We start from the raw sequence: 16,189 nt of genomic DNA on the forward strand, positions 1-16,189 counted from the left end.
CTTTCTCTCTCTTTCTGTCTCTCACTGTGCACTCTGCCTGTCAAAAAAAACATTAAACATAAAAAATGACCATGAAATAATAAGAGTGAGACTTTGAGTGTAATTCATTTTTTTTTGACAATTTGCAATCCTACGTGGATTTTTGCAGTGTGTTCTTCTACAGGTATTCTTCCTCTTTCTCACATTGTTTTGGGAAAGATTTATTTATTTGGAAGGCAGAGTAACAGAGAGGGGTCAGAGAGAGCAATCTTTCATCTGTAGGCTCACTCCCCACATGGCCACAATAGCCAGGGCTGCGGCAGGTTGAAGCCAGAACCCTGGAACTCCATCTTGGTCTCCTACATGTGTGCAGGGGCCCAATGACTTGAGTCATCTTACACTGCTTTATCAGGCACATTTGCAGGGACTGGGATCAGAAGTGGAGCAGTAGAGACTCAAATCGACACCCATTTGGAATGCCAGCCTTGCAGCTGGTGGCTTAAGCCACTGTGCTACATTGCTGGTCCTCTCATTTTTTTTTTCAGCTGGGAAATCTGAGGTTTGAGAAACTGAGCCATAAGACAAAACAATGATTTCTTAAGCTGTGTTAGACTTCAGCTGGTGTCCCTTCTAGTCTAAAAGACTATATTCCCCATGGGCAAATGACAAAACCTTTTCCACCTGAGTCTCCTCTTAGCAAACTAGTGATAATATGGTCCCCAGAATTAATCTATGGGCTAAAAGATATGATGTAAGGCATTTAGTCTCTCAGGAATGTTAGTTCTCTATCCAGGTCTCCTGTTATTCTTTCTGTACTTGGTGAACTAAAGGATGACTTAAAATGATTTGAAAATAACAAACAAACATCAATAAAACACCATACAAATTTTATTCTCAAATCTGGATGCTAAGCTTTCCCCTCTGCAACTTATCAAAATTATTTTGCATTCATTCTCATTTATTATTTGACTGTTACAGGTAAAAACCCAGAGAAATCTTCCAGGTAAGCAGCACGTAAGGTACTTTTTGGAAGAAGGCAGAGTTTATAAAGCATCCTGAAGTTGAGGTCAGCTTCACTGGGTGTCACTCTTAAGGATGTTGGTTCCATTTCTCTGAAGGGAGGAGAGAACGTCCACTTTGCTTCTGGCCTTGTCTAAATAAGGTCGGAGTTTGTGAACTCAAGAGGCTTCCATGGCCTTGGCAGCTCGTGACAAGAGCCTCAGGTGATTACTGACGTCATAAATAAGAATGTCAATTGTTAAATCAACAACGGGAGTCAATGTGCACTTTATCCCCACGTAGGATCTCCATCCTTAATGTGTTGTACTATGTGAATTAATGGTAAAACTAGTCTTCAAACAGTACTTTACCCTTTGTGTGTCTGTGTGGGTGCAAACTGTTGAAATCTTTACTTAGTATATACTAAGTTGATCTTCTGCATATAAAAATAATTAAAAATGAATCTTAATGAAGAATGAGATGGGAAAGGAGTAGGAGATGGGATGGTTTGCAGGTGAGAGGGTGATTATGGGGAGGAAAACCGCTATAATCCGAAAGTTGTACTTTTGAAATTTATATTTATTAAATAAAAGTTTTATAAGAAAATTTTAAAAAGGATGTTGGTTGAAGAAAGGAATAAGGGCAGCAACCCATCTTTGAGATTTTTGGAGGGGAAGAGTGGAGAGATGTAAACAAAAGCAAAGGCTCTTAGTTCCCATTCTGTCTCCACCTGCTGGAGACTGTCAAGCCCTGAGGATGGCCAGCGAGTCTGGTCTGCAGGCAAGCCTTGGTCCTGGACTCCATTTTCCAGAGTTCCTCGTGCCCTGACGTCGTGCGCACCCGAGCGCCTGCGTGCGTGTGTGCACGTCGGAGCGCGCGTGCGCACAGGTGGATCCAAAGCCCAGGACTGCGGAAGTTCGTTCACTGACCTGAGCCAGCGCTGGGAGGCGGGGCAGTGACTTCATTTGCACTCAGCGAGTCTGTTACTCTGCACCTGAGGTCCCAGGCAGTTTGCAAGCGCAACACCGGGCCGCCCCTGCTGCTTCTCCTTACCCTGTTGTTGGTCTGTAGCCATCGCCACTACTGTTCCTGCGCGTCCCCTTTCTTCCCTGCGTGTCCTGAAGGGAGCCGCCGGGCTCCCCGGAATTCTCACGGCAGATAAGTAGACCATGCAGAGGGGTTGGGTGCCAGGGCTGCTGGCGGCTGGGGGTCCTGGCTCGCTGGGTGCCATCGGGCGACGGCAAGGTTGAGAGGGACCCAGGCTGTCCCGCGTTTCCCCTCACTCTGGGCGTCCCGCGTCTCCCCTTTTCTCAAGTTTCCTTAATGCCTTTTATTTACGGGGTACAAGGGGTGTTCCCAGTCGCGAAGGGTGTGTGGGGGGTGTTCAGTGTTACTGGAATGGATCGGTGGGTTCATTTCTGTGGCTCAGTGTAGCAATAAACGGCCGGGAAAAGGTAGCAAAAAAGGCAGAAGCTTTATTGTGCCAAGCGAAAGTAGTGTTAAGCGAGCCGGATGCTGGTTTCCAGGAGGTGTACTAGGTTTTTAAAGGTCTCGCTTTTTTTTTTTTTTTTTAAATTGGACCACAATCGGAGGGGTGGGGTGGGAGAGTTCATTTTTATATGCTTCTAAGTATGGCAGGGACCCCTCCTCTTGTTAAGAAAAAACTGGCTAAAGGCAAAAAAAAAATACAAAAACAAAAATAATAACAACAACAACAGGTAACTACCAGGTAGAGGCTTTGGAGCTGAGACTTTCTGAGAAATGCCGCAGTGCAGAGCTGGGTCAGTGGTCTGGGTGCACACAGGCAGGTGACTGCCCGGAACTGGAGTTGTTAAGAGCTAGCTTCCTCTTTCTGTGCCCATGCGACCTCAGACTTACCAGGCCATTTTACAGCAGTTCCCATGGAGCAGGGCTGGGTGGCCCCCAGCAGGGAGCCCAGGGCTGCAGTGGATGGCTCAGCCCTGCTGCCCCCACTCCACATGCACACAGCCCGCAAGGCGAGGTCCCCACGGGCACTCGAGGCGGCTGGAGCTCTGTGGGCTCCGCTGACTTTTCTCCCCCTTGTTCACTGTCCCGCAGTGCAGCTCCCCGCTGATTGTCTTACAGTCCCTGCAGCTAGAAGTAAGGGGGCTGCTGAGTTTTCTTATTTTCTGTTTGGTGCCAAAGCCCAAGACGTTTTTAGCATTGGAAGCACACTAACTGCCGATTTGCACAAGGTCTGGTCTGTGGAGGCCTCTGTACAAGTGTCAAGAGGGGTAAAATAGAAAAAGGGACCAGAAATAAGCACCCCATTCCCCCGCAGAGATGCCCACGCAGTGGGGAAAGAGATGTGGCCTAGGAAAATACCGCACTTATCTTCCGCATAGTGGAATTGTCAGCAGAGTAACCAGTCTTGAGTGAGTCCCTGTTCTGTTAGATTAGTGCTGTCACCCGATTCCCGGTTGATGAACCTGATTGCCCATAATGAGGCCGCCTAGGAGGAGGAGCAGAAGGGACTCTAGGCAGTGGGTGTGAAGGTTGCTGCATGCCTCCTCTCAGCCCCAGTGTGGGGTTTGCTTGTCCCCAGGCTGCATCCTGTTATGGAGCCTCTGATGGACCAGCAGCTGTGTATTGCTGTTGGGAGGTGCTGTTTCAAGCCGGCGTTCTGAGCACCCACGTTCTGTGACCATTCATCTCCCAGGGAAACAGCCAGGAACAGGATTCCTAGAGCTGTCCTGTTGGCAGGCTGTCCTCTGCAGATCATACCCAGTGCCGCTGGAGGGTGACAGGCAAGGTACTTAGCATGTGGAAGAGAAGTTTTTAATATGAGATACATGCTCTGGTGATTTAGCAGTGATGTCTCTAGGAAAGGCTCCCTGTGGGGAAGCTGATGGTGTCTGATGATGTCCATTCATCTCCCCGTTACTAGCAGCTACTGACATCTGCTGTGGGCTGGAGAAGGAAGCCTTGTCCTCGAACTCCAGTGACTGGGAGGATTCAGCTACAGTTTAATGGAGGCTTCATTTGGAGGGAGTAACCAAAGTACTTCATTTTGTGTGTGTGTGTTTTTTTTAAGAGGTAGTAACATTTTTCAGTTATAGCTCTGCCTGTAAAGATTGTAATTTGTAGCAAATGATGATTTTTTGGTTACATTTTGAGTTTCATTTAGTTTCTGTTTATGTTTTTCAAGTTAATGAATCCTAGAAATCAGCTTATATTATCCTGGCTGTTAATGCAATAACCTTTCTCTCATCTCTCACTCAATGTACATTATAGAGATTTATTTTATTTATTTGAAAGGCAGAGGGACACAGAGAAGGAGAGAGAGAGACAGAGAGACAGAGGGGTCCAGAACTCTATCTGGGTCTCCCATGTGGGTGGCAAGGACCCAAATACTGGAGCCATCTGCTGCTCTTTCCCAGGTGTGTGAGCAGGGAGCTGGATCAGAAGCAGAGCAAGTAGGTCTTGAGTAGTGTTCACAGGGGATGCCAGCATTGGAGGCAGTGGCATAACCATCTGTGCCATGGAGCCAGCTCCTCCAAAGATATTTGGAAATACTGTTGGTAGCATTGGAGCTGTAAAGTCTTAATTTTACAAGGGAAAGGGAAAGAAGTCTGTTCTAACTCTGGTCAGTTCCAGGGGCTGTTGGCTCACATAGAAGCTGTTTCTGAAAAGAGACACAGGAAGATGTGTGTGTCTGTGCCACAGTATTGGAGGTATCCGTGTGTTTGCACACTGACTCACATGTACAGATGTTCCGTGTGCAGATGAGCATGATGCGGGGATTCCTCTGTGTCTGGGCCTTGTCTGGGGAGATGAAGAGAAGATATATTGGTGGGGGAACCACACAGCTGGAAACTGGGCTCTGAATCAGGCCCACCATGCACGGTGCTTCTTCACCAGAGACCCTCACCTGTTCTGGGCGACTTGGCCTTGCAAAGCTCATCTTCCCAGGGAATATTGTAGCTGAAGGTTTTGCAGTTTTTTGTTTTTTTTTTTTTTTTGCTTGGCTCAACTGCATTTTACCCAGCGTGTGTGGAGACCAAAGTCAGCTGTGTGTAGATCCCAGGATGACATCTGTGGGTTTTCCTGAATGACAGTGCTCTGCTGCTGCTGTCCACTGGGTCCTAAGGCCTGTGGTGGCTCTCATCTTAGCGTCTGGAAGCCAGAAAGATGGCAGCTCAGCCACTGGGGCTTCCCTGTTTTTCTGCCCCTGACTTTCTCCCCCCTCTCTCTTTTTCTGTTTGCTGTTACTGCTGGTCTGGAAAGAGGAGGATTTTCCAGGAATATTCACTCCTTGATCCAAATTGCCAGTCAGCCTCTGTCCCTCTGAGAAGACTGCTTCTTGTGGGACATTGGCCATTGGCAGAGATGCTCATGGACATGATGTAGGCACCTTTGAGACAGCCAACTTGTGCTACCTTTGCAGTCCTTTGGCAGTGGAATGAATGCCCCTGCTTTAGCAAGTGTAAGTTCCTGTGGAATGTGGTGGAAGAGATGGCATCCAGAAATCCATCCATCCATCCCTCATTTCTTTGCCTTCCTCCTTATGCCTCTCTGACCTCGGAATTATTTTCCAGGATTTCTGTTGTTTCACACTTAACAGACTGCATGGGCTTCTGTTTTCACAACTCTCAGCCCTTGTCCACCTCAGGATATTTTTCAGTGAAGGACAGAGGTGTCATCTGTCTTCCATAAAGCATCCATCTTTCATTTCAAGCAGTTGTGTTTTCCTGGTGCTTATCTTGTAATAGACTGGAAAGCTGACTTCTCTTGGGATATAACAGGCTTACTGTCCTGGGTCTCACTTGAACACTGGACACAGTTGTCCTGTGTGACTGCCCCATATTTCATGTCTACAACTTATGGAACAGCTGTTCTCAAGATTTCCAAGTGCCTGGTTGGACTCTGGCTACATTCACCCAGAGTGACAACTAAATATTTATTTAGCACTTGGAGACTTGGAGTGCTAAGCCCTATAATCTTCTACTCAAATTTGACCAGAAAATAATTGTGTTTTAAAACATTTGGGGGTCCGGCGCTGTGGCTTAGTGGGTAAGACTGCGACCTGCAGTGCCAGAATCCCATATGGGTACTGGTTTGAGACCCAGCTGCTCCACTTCCATTCCAGCTCTGCTATGGCCTGGAAAAGCAGTGGGAGATGGCCCAAGCCCTTGGACCACTGCACCCATGTGGGAGACCCAGAAAAAGCTCCCGACTCCTGCCTTCAGATTGGTGTTGCTCCAGTCATTTCGGCCAATTGGGAAGTGAACCAGCGGATCGAAAACCTCTCTCTCAGTCTCCCCTTCTCTCTGTGTTTAACTCTTTCAAATAAATAAGGCCAGCGCTGTGGCTCACTAGGATAATCCTCCTCCTTGCGGCACAGGCACACCGGGTTCTAGTCCCAGTCGGGGCGACAGATTCTGTCCCAGTTGCCCCTCTTCCAGGCCAGCTCTCTGCTATGGCCGGGAGTGCAGTGGAGGATGGCCCAAGTGCTTGGGCCCTGCACCTGCATGGGAGACCATGAGAAGCACCTGGTTCCTGGCTTTGGATCAGCGTGATGCACAGGCCACAGCACACTGGCTGCAGTGGCCACTGGAGGGTGAACCAACAGCAAAAGGAAAACCTTTCTCTCTGTCTCTCTCTCACTATCCACTCTGCCTGTCGAAAAAAAAAATCAAATAAATAAATAAGTCTTAATAAAAGAAAAGAAACATTTGGGCTGTGGGTAGACAGGGCAGTTTGCTTCAAGCCTGGTGAGAATTTATGAGCTGATGTTGTTTTTACACCCCGTATTAAAGATTTGCTTCATTTACTTTTGTTTCTTAAATAAAAAGTGTATGTATTTCAAAATCAGAGTTAAAGAGGAAGAGGGAGTGATAGAGAAAGAGACAACTTCCATCTATTGGTTCACTTCCCAGATAGATGTAATGGCCGGGGCTTTGCCAGACCAAATCCAGGAGCTTCTTCCAGGTCTCCTGCATTGGGGGCTGGGGCCCAACAACATGGGCCATTTTTCACTTCTTTTCCAGGGCCATTGCATGGAGCCATATCAGAAGTGAAGTAGCCCTGTGGGATGCCAGCAATGCAGGTTGTGGCTTTTTCCACTATGCCACAATGCCAGCCCCATCACTTTATTTTCTTAAGCAAACTTCCTAAAGTTTTCTTTCCTCTCTTTTGGAATTTCTGTGCTTCCATCCTCTCTATAACCACCCTTTTCTCTCTTCTTTTTATCGTGCTGAGAAGAGTAGTAGAGACACTGCAGCTCTCTCCCTTGTCAGCATGGCTTCCTCAGGCTGTCTCCCTGAATTAGGAGCAGCTACTTCCTATGTTCAGGCAGGAAACTGGTGGATCACAGCACCCTCAGGATTTCTGCTTTGCTCTCCTCTGTGATGTATTTGAAAAGCTCTTCTCAGCTCTGAGTAGGGGGTGGCATTTGGTACTCTGAGATGTGTCTTTATAAAGTCAGTTGTCATGGAGGACCCTGTGTCTTAAGAATCAATTGAGCCCATGCAGGCCATGGGCAGCCTGGACTGAGCAGGGCCTGGCTGACATCAGGCAGATGGTGTTGGGGGTCGGGGGTAATTTCCAAGGGCTCTGGTCATGAAGCAGGTGTGGGGACACTAGTCTGGGCTTTTAGCAGATCTGTGGTTGCTGGGGAGATGGGGGCAGTGCCCAGGTCACCAGGCTCCACCTCTGGAGCAGAGCTGGAGCAGAAGCCCCCGGTGAAGGGTAAAGTGAATCCCCAGACAACATGGGCCATCCCTCTGTCCGAACTGCACAGACCTAGCCCTCTTCCTGATCAGCCGCTCCTGGGTTCTCTGAGCCTCTTTCCTCCTCTGCCTCTTCAAGGGGGCCCAGGCTCCTGTGAGGAGCATGGTGTTTTCTGGTTGCTCACTCTCAACACAATCATGGGGACTCCTTTTCCTGCTGCTGGGTCTGTCCTGTCGGGATGAAGAGATGTTTGCACAGCTGAGGTGGGGCCTGGCGGGCGGGAGCAGTCCCTGATGGCTGCAGAGCCGTCTGGCCCAGTGTGGCCTGCTCTGCTTGCTGCTGGCAGACAGCTGGCTGCTCTGCCTGGTGAAGCTACTGGGTCACCTGGCTCTGCTCCTGCCCCTTTCAGCCACTGCCATGCAGAAGTGATCCCTGCTGCTGCCCGCTCAAAGCTTTCTGCCGACTTAGCTGAGCTGTGAAGCTGGACATGGATCATCTGTGGGAAGAAGCCTCAGGGATCACAGGACCAGCCTGGCAGAGGCGAGGCCACAGAGGGGCTCCTTGTGCTCACTTGCCAAGGGCATCCCCCCAGACTCCACCCCTGATGAGGCTTGCAGGTGCTTTCAGAGTTGTTGGTGAGCTCATCATCTCTTTGCAGGATGTGGCACTCATGAGTGAGTTCTATACTTAGAAACCAGAGTGGGAGGGTCCCTTCCATCTCTTTCAGGCTTCTCTGTGCCCCTGGGTCCATTTGCTGTCTTCTGGGTGGAGGCTGGGGGACTGGGTCAGTAGCACGAACGTGACCAGACCTGCAGTGGAGAACAGACTACAGGGCCTTGTTGTGATAGGAGCCAGTGGAAGGTGCAGGTGGCTGTGGGGGTGGGGGCCAGAGGGAAGGCATGTGGAGGCCTGAGAGCATAGGAAGGGTGAGGGGTGTGTGGTTCTAGCCATGGATGTGCAGACTCATGCACCAGGGCCTGGCTTTTAGGAGATCTGCTGTTGCTGGGGGAATGGGGGCAGTGCCCAGGTCACCAGGCTTTCCCTGGTGCACTGGGACTTAGCTTCTCCCTGGGCACCTGGGCAGTTGCACAGCCATCCATTCAGTCCAGAGGCATTTCCCTTTTCCTTTTCAAGGCCATGAAGCACTTTGGGAGCATTTCCCAAGCCCAGGATCTGCAGGTGGCAACGTGTCCATCCATGGGCCATTCAACACTCACCCCCACAGACAGATGCACAGCAGGCTCTACAGTTTTCATTAGGGATCCAGTGCTTTCTGGAACTCTTCTCACAGGTAGTTTTTCCAGGGATGCTTGCAGGTCAACCCTAGGTTGATGATTTGGAGGTCTTTCTCTGAATCAAAATGCACACATTGTATCTAAACAGCAGAAGCTGCACCATCTACTCCGTTGCCATTTATAGTAATGTGGGAATGGAGGGAGAGAGGCTCAAAATCCCTTTTCTGTGCTGTTCCAGCTGCTCTCTTTTTATTATTATCCACACACCAGGACTAGGCCTGGGTTTCCTCTGACTTCTTTTTCCTTTTATTTGATTCAGATGTGAGCTCCTATTATAGAAACTGAGTCCCTGAGTCAGATGGACTAGGGATAGAGAATCCCCAATCTCAGATACTTTCTTGTCCTGTAAATTTGTTTTGTCACATGTTGTTTGAAATGAACAGTCTACTAGAATTCATGTATCAGGGAGATTGGGGTGATATAGAACAGGTTTGCTGTGATGATACTTGAGCAGTATTCAGGTACAAGGTCTTAGAGTCTCTGGTGTGTGCTCAGACCGTGAGTTACACTGACACCTTCACCCTCTGGCCTAGAGGAGACACATCTGCAGCCCCTTCCCCCATGTGTGTGTCTCAGGCCCATGGCAGGATGGTTATCTGTTCTCAGTGGAGGTGGAGTATGTGTCTTGCAGGGGTCTCCTAGGTCAGGTGAGAAATAAACAGCAGGCCTGAGTTGGGGGAGTTCTGGGCAGGGATTGACAGGGGAGGCAGAAGAAGCATAGCTGGGGAGAGGCCTTTGCATGTAGTCTGTGGGTATCCTCCTAGGGCTGAAGGAGGACTGTCCAATACCCTGAGTGCATAAATAAGCTCCATGTTTTCCTTGTCATAGGAAGGGAAGCCCTGGGGCTTGGGAATGCCAGAGAAGGGTTCTGATTGCCAGGGAGTGTGGAGTAGGAGTGTGGGAGTGGGAAACGCTGATTGTCTGCCTGCTGACCTTGGACTGGAGTCTGTTACCTAAGTCCACTTGTTTAAGTAGGGCTTGTGTTCGTAGTCTCACGTTCGTATGTGTGTAGCAGATGCAAGCAGATGCTACCTCAAGTCCTGTCAGCTCTTTCATGGCTGCCTTTTGATTTAAGGGAAGGAGTTCAGCTCACTGCTGGGGCAGGACCTCGCTGTCAGTCACAGAGCACCCAGTTCTGCCTCGTCCTGTCCCCAGGCCTTCCCATACAGGCTCACAAAACTGTTTGGGAGGCAGAAGAGCAACACAACATGGGATTCAGGACTTGGCGCTTGTGTGGTTCTGAGGCCTGACATCACAGACAATCTTGTGTTTCAAGTAACTTTGCAAAGAGAAATCACTATCAAATACTTCCTGATGATGTGTGATCGCTTCACCACCAGAAGACCCCAAGAGTATTCAGAACTGTACCCAGTGCAGAGGAGACACTCAGGAAATATTTGGTGAGCAAAGGAGGACATTGCTTTGCTGCTGTTTATTGGGAGGTAGATTAGGAGTCCTGATTAAACTGGAGTTAATGCTCAGCTCTATATTTTGCCCTCTGAATGGTTGGTCACTTGGCCATTAGCTGAAGCCCCATTGTCCTTTGGATTCTTGGCAGAGATCTTTGGTTTCCCATTAGAGGTGCATTGCTTGGCCTTGGCTTTCCTGAGGGAGGCTAGGTCAAAGAGGGGGTCCTACTTCTTCTTCCCGGGAACCTGGTGGTCATGGTGGATAGCTAAGATGTTTATATGAAGCAGAAATGGTCATGAAAAACCACAGACAGGAAGGGCTTGAACATGTCCTGGGCAGGCATCGCACTGTGATGTCAGGACTGCCGGTTTCAGGTCATGTGTGGTGGCGGTGGTGGTGGAGGAGGGGTGGGGAGTGTGGGGATCATCCTGTGTAATGCAGATTCCCAGGGCCTGCACTCCTCCTGCTGAGCAGAGCCACAGGGAATGCTGCCCAGAGTTCTTTGTCTTTAGCAGGCAGCCTCCCGAGGTGATGCTTTTGTCCCTTGTGGATTCACTGTCCCTCCTCTAGGGGGACAGCATCAGAGGGAATGAAGGTTTTACAGAGGAGTTTAACCCTGAGGGACTGGGAGTTAGGGTTAGGAGGGAGGAGAGACAGAGGATGTCATTCTGCAGAGCAGCAGGTGAGAGTGGAGACACAGGTCTGCTCCCAGCAGTGCCTTTCTTGCACAGTCCTGTGGAGGATTTGCCCAGCTGCCTTGTGTCCCCCTGGTGGCCTTGGCTCCTTCATGGGGAGTTCTCTTTCCTTCCTACATTGCTGACCAGCTGACGGTGCATGCTCCAGCTGCCCCTTCTCTGCAATTTTGTAATTAGGAGGTGGCCCAGGGGAGGGGCTTGGGGTGCTTAGCCTGATGTGGGGGAGGCTGGGCATGCTTTGGTATGACTTGGGCTCCCACCAGCTCATCTTGCTGCTATACTGCCAGGAGGGGCTGGAGGGTTGTTTTGTTTGTTTGTATTTAAATCAGCACTCCCTTTCTCTTTGCCAGCTCTCAAGTTTTGAAATCCTAATTTGTAAAGAAATAAGTGCTGTAGGGTGGGAAGTGGCAGATTAGTCAGGGGAACATGCAGATTGGCATTCTGCTTCAAGTTCTGCCTCTTTCTGGGGGCAGTGCTGGTGGCTGTGAGGTTAAATGACCTACAGAAAGGGCTCAGGGTGAGGTCTGGTGGCTTTAGATACCTGACCACTAGCAGCTGCCTTCCTCAAACTTGCTTCTAGACTTCTGTGTGGGATTTACTCCTAATGTAATTTCCTACCTCCCTTTAAAAGGCTCATCTCATTTCTTTTTTTTTTTATTTTTTTATTTTTTGACAGGCAGAGTGGACAGTGAGAGAGAGAGACAGAGAGAAAGGTCTTCCTTTAAGGCTCATCTCATTTCATTGTAATTATTTGCTTCATTGTTTCTCTCCTGTAAGTGTATGTCTGTCTCCTTGTGTCACAATATCCAGTGTATCACTTCATGTTGTGCTTGGCTCAAGAGATAGTGGTTGTGAGAGTAAATGAACCTCTTTGCTGAGAGGCACTGTCTGGCTTCAGCCCAATTGATAGAGTGTGTGGGACCCCTCAGTGTTGAGCACAGGACTGGGTAGCTCCTGGCACACTGGCAAGTGGGAAGTGGTGCCTAGAAAGTGAAGAACACCTTAAGGACAGGGTCACAATGCAGGATCAGAAATGCTGGGCTTGTCAGGGATGAGCTGTGTGACTCCAGGTAAATCACTTTGTTCTTCTGAGCCCCAGCTACTCCTACTTAAATTGAGAGCAAGTGGCCAGTGCCAAGGCTCACTAGGCTAATCCTCCCTCTGTGTTGCCGGCACCCTGGGCTCTATTCATGGTTGGAGTGCTAGATTCTGTCCTGGTTGCTCCTCTTCCAGTCCAGCTCTCTGCTATATGGCCCAGGAAGGCAGTGGAGGATGGCCCAAGTGCTTGGGCCCTGTACCTGCATGGGAGACCAGGAGGAAGCACCTGGATCCTGGCTTCAGATAGGCACAGCGTGCCGGCTGTAGCAGCCACTTGGGGAGTAAACCAATGGAAAAAGTTAGACCTTTCTCTCTGTCTCTCTCACTGTCTAACTCTGTGGCAATAAATAAATAAATAATTAAAAAAAATTAAAAAATGAGAGTAAGCGGATAATCCTTGCCCTGCCTTGCAGGGTGACTGAGATGGAGAAGGTCACACAGGTGTGTTTTGTAGTCTAAAAGTAACTATATAAATATGGCACATATGCACTGTATGCAGGGATATGGATACACACAGAAATGCTTGTTTAAAGAACAGCACAATATTAGGGGACTGAATTGGCTTATAAAATACCGACGTGTACAACTTGGAGGTAGAACTCTTAGATGCAGTTCTTGTTTTTCATATTTTTTAGTTAATTATTCAGAGAGGCAGAGTTATAGACAGAGAGATGGGGAGACAGAGAGGTCTTCCATCTGCTCATTCACGTCCCAAATGGCTGCAACGGCCAAAGTTTGGCTGATCTGAAGCCAGGAGCCAGGAGCTTCTTCTGTGCCTCCCATGTGGGTGCAGGGGCCCAAGCCTTTGGACCATCTTCCACTGCTTTCCCAGGCTGGTAGCAGTCTTTGTGATAGAGGAATTGCAAACAGGCTGTGTGATAACATAACACTTGTTGATGAAGGTAGGCGGAAGTGAGGGCCTCACACTCACACTTGGGAGGCATATAATATGGTAGAGTCTCTTTGGAGGATAACCTGGCAGATGTCTCCACAAATTTGAAATGAAAATTTCCTTTGGTGGGGTTCAACTGCAGAAACCTTTACAAACTGAATCAGAGGGGCTAGTGCTGTGGCATAGCAGGTCAAGCCACAGCCTGCAGTGCAGGCATCCCATGTGGGCACTGGTTCAAGTCCTGGCTGCTCCACTTCTGATCCAGCTCTCTGCTCTGGCCTGGTAAAGCAGTGGAGAATGGCCCAGGTCCTTGGGCCCCTGCACCCATGTGGGAGTCCTGGAGGGAGCTCCTGGCTCCAGATTGGCTTAGCTCTGGCTGTTGTGGTCAACTGGGGAGTGAACCAGTGGATGGAGGACCTCTCTCTCTCTGCCTCTCCTTCTCTCTCTGTAACTCTGACTTTCCTGTAAATAAATAAATCTTAAAAAAACTGAATCAAATCAATTTTGTAAGCAAAATCAGATACTTTCTCAGCAATTGTGACTATACTCCCCAAAAGTGTGAAGCAAGATTTTTAATTAGGGTTTCTTATTTTCTCAGCATTATCTGCTAAATTAACCACACAGTAAATCATTGTGGGTTTTTCTGATCTTTAACCACCTCTTGTAATAACTAAGAGTTTAAATTTATCATCGGGCATGTCTTTTTCAACACATGCACTGATATTACCAGTTCAGTGAACATGGGGGCCACCTTTATAGGGGTTAAAATAAAGTTTAATATTATAATTATACAGATCTCCTTAATATCTTCACAACTTCCAAGGCACATAACTAATATTGTGGGTCATTTATAGGAGATGTTTGATTGAGTTTATTATTTTTTTTTTTTGTGAACTAACATGTAATTACTGTGTGGACATTAGAAACACAATTCTCAGAGCATGCAGCTTTAAAGTTTTTGGCATGATAGGGTGAATAACTGTGTGGACCATGGTGCTGGTTCTGTCCTGGTGGCTCCTCTTCCAGTCCAGCTCTCTGCTGTGGCCCGGGAAGGCAGTGGAGGATGGCCCAAGTGCTTGGGCCCTGCACCTGCATGGGAGACCAGGAGGAAGAACCTGGCTCCTGGCTTTGGATCAGCACAGTGCTCTGGCTGTAGCGGCCATTTGGTGAATTAACCAAAGGAAGGAAGATCTTTCCCTCTCTATCTCTCTCTCACTGTCTAACTCTGCCTGTCAAAAAAAACTATGTGGATCTTCATTCTAGAAATGATAAAAATTATTTTAAAAAGACTTATTCATTTATGTATTTGAAAGGCAAATTGACAACGAGAGAAGGAAATATAGAAAGATCCTCCATCCTGCACTTCACTCCCCCAATGTCCTAGGCTTGGCTGGGCCAAAGCCAGAAGCCCGGAATTCCATTTGGGTCTCCCATGCAGGTGGCAAGGGCCTTGCACTTGGGGCCATCCTTTGCTGCCATCCCAAGTGTATTATCAGGAAACTGCATCAGAAGCATAATGACTGGGCCTGGAACCAACACTGTGAAACAGAATGCAAGCCTTGGAAATGGTGGTTCAACCTGCTGTGTCACAGTGCTAACCCTGGTCAAAATTATGGTAAAACAAAAGTAAAGTCTCTAGACATGGTCCTAAAGTTGCAGCAAATTAAGAAATATTTACGGAAGAAAATTTAGTATTTGTTGAAAGTAGGGAGATTCAGTGCCATTTGAATGCAGAGCTGTTTCCTCTCTCCCCTCTCAGAAAACTCCACTCCATACCTGTGGAATGAGAACACTGGGCTCCCTCTCCTGCTAGCTGACAGCTGGGTTCTGTTTCCAGAACTGTGCTCTGAGTGGGGACAGCTGAAAGGCTGGAAGCTCAAAACCGAGCTTCCTGCATTTACAGTATTGTCATTCAAGGGCAATGGCAGGATTAGAGAAGAATCAGGATTTTAAGCAGGGTAAATCATGTGTTGGGCACAGAGAAGGAAGCCCACATCAATCCTGATCTTCCCCATTTGGAGAGGAGCAGCAGTAGCAGTGGGAACCCCATGCAACCCTGTGCTGACCTTGTTTTGTCTATAGCAGCATGCAGATCCAGCTCTCAGATTTGTGAAGATGTGTCAGATGGAGAGATGGATAAAGGAACAGATGGATTTTCAGGAGTTCCTAGCTGAGTAATTATCAGAGTTGGAATTTTGTATTTCCACACTGAGTTTGAAATGCACCTGACTTGAGACCCGCTATTTTATTCCAATATGTGCACTAGTAGAGTTTTCCCAAGTGTGTAATATGATCCATTGATGCATCGCTGATGATTTCACTACATGAGAGCAAGCATCTTTATAAAGGGTTAGACATGAGTAGCCCTAAGAACCTTGTTTATTTGTTTCAGTGTCTTAAAGTAGAATAGAGTCATTGTTCCTATCCTCGTGCTTTAAGCAAGCATCCATATGAAGTAACAGGGTTCTATAACTACAATATAACTACCAGAACTTAAAATAAAAGTAGTGACAATTATCATCAACTCTTGTGCTCACATTTGATTTTCTCCATTCCTCATATGTTTCTTTGAAACATGAGTTTGCTAAGCTAAGATTCATCAGAATTTGACTTGGATAGCACAGGGTTGCAGGTGAATTCTGATACATCATGTATGCTGTCCAGACAGCAGGACTGAGTACCTAGGAAATAGACGAATCATTCTTATTTTCTGATAGGAGGAGTGCTGAGGCTGTGGGAAATGTGTTTTCCCATGCCATGGCGCCACTGGCACAAAACCATGTGAGAAGATTTTTCAGGGTCATTCAGAGCATTGGCCATTCTGCTCTCTCTTTTCCAAGAAATTTCAGGCTTTGTGGCCCCCAATGCTGCTTGATGGATTAAATGGATTCTGTATCCCTGAAGGTTGATCCCAGGAGAAAAGGTGATCCTACAGGCCACAGGGATGCCCTGGGAAGTGGGACATACATTCTCCACTTGTGTGGAGCAGAAACATCCATGATACCCAGGCGGCTGAGTCCTGATATTGAGGTGTTAGCCATAAGCCTCAGTCTGTGTGGGAGCCACAGTGGCACTGGATCCTCTGAATGGGAATCAGGAAAGGGGTTCTGTGGGCTGTGCTTCAAGAG

General features: G+C 48.1%; 1 long non-coding RNA gene across 3 annotated transcripts in view; it reads left to right on the top strand.

Annotated features, from left to right (window-relative positions):
- The first annotated feature begins 1,723 nt into the window (after window positions 1-1,723).
- LOC138845734 (uncharacterized) overlaps window positions 1,724-16,189 on the top strand; it is a 129,317-nt gene continuing 114,851 nt past the window's right edge. The window contains exons 1-3 of one of the 3 annotated variants that reach the window (XR_011382921.1): window positions 1,724-2,140; window positions 3,545-3,751; window positions 3,887-4,938. This is a non-coding gene — a long non-coding RNA (uncharacterized lncRNA). Of the gene's footprint in view, window positions 2,141-3,544; window positions 3,752-3,886; window positions 4,939-16,189 lie in introns of those variants that run through there. The other 2 variants (XR_011382922.1, XR_011382920.1) reach the window with 2 other exon arrangements.

Source organism: Oryctolagus cuniculus, chromosome 16, assembly GCF_964237555.1.
Source record: "Oryctolagus cuniculus chromosome 16, mOryCun1.1, whole genome shotgun sequence".
In the NCBI taxonomy this organism is placed as follows: domain Eukaryota; kingdom Metazoa; phylum Chordata; class Mammalia; order Lagomorpha; family Leporidae; genus Oryctolagus; species Oryctolagus cuniculus.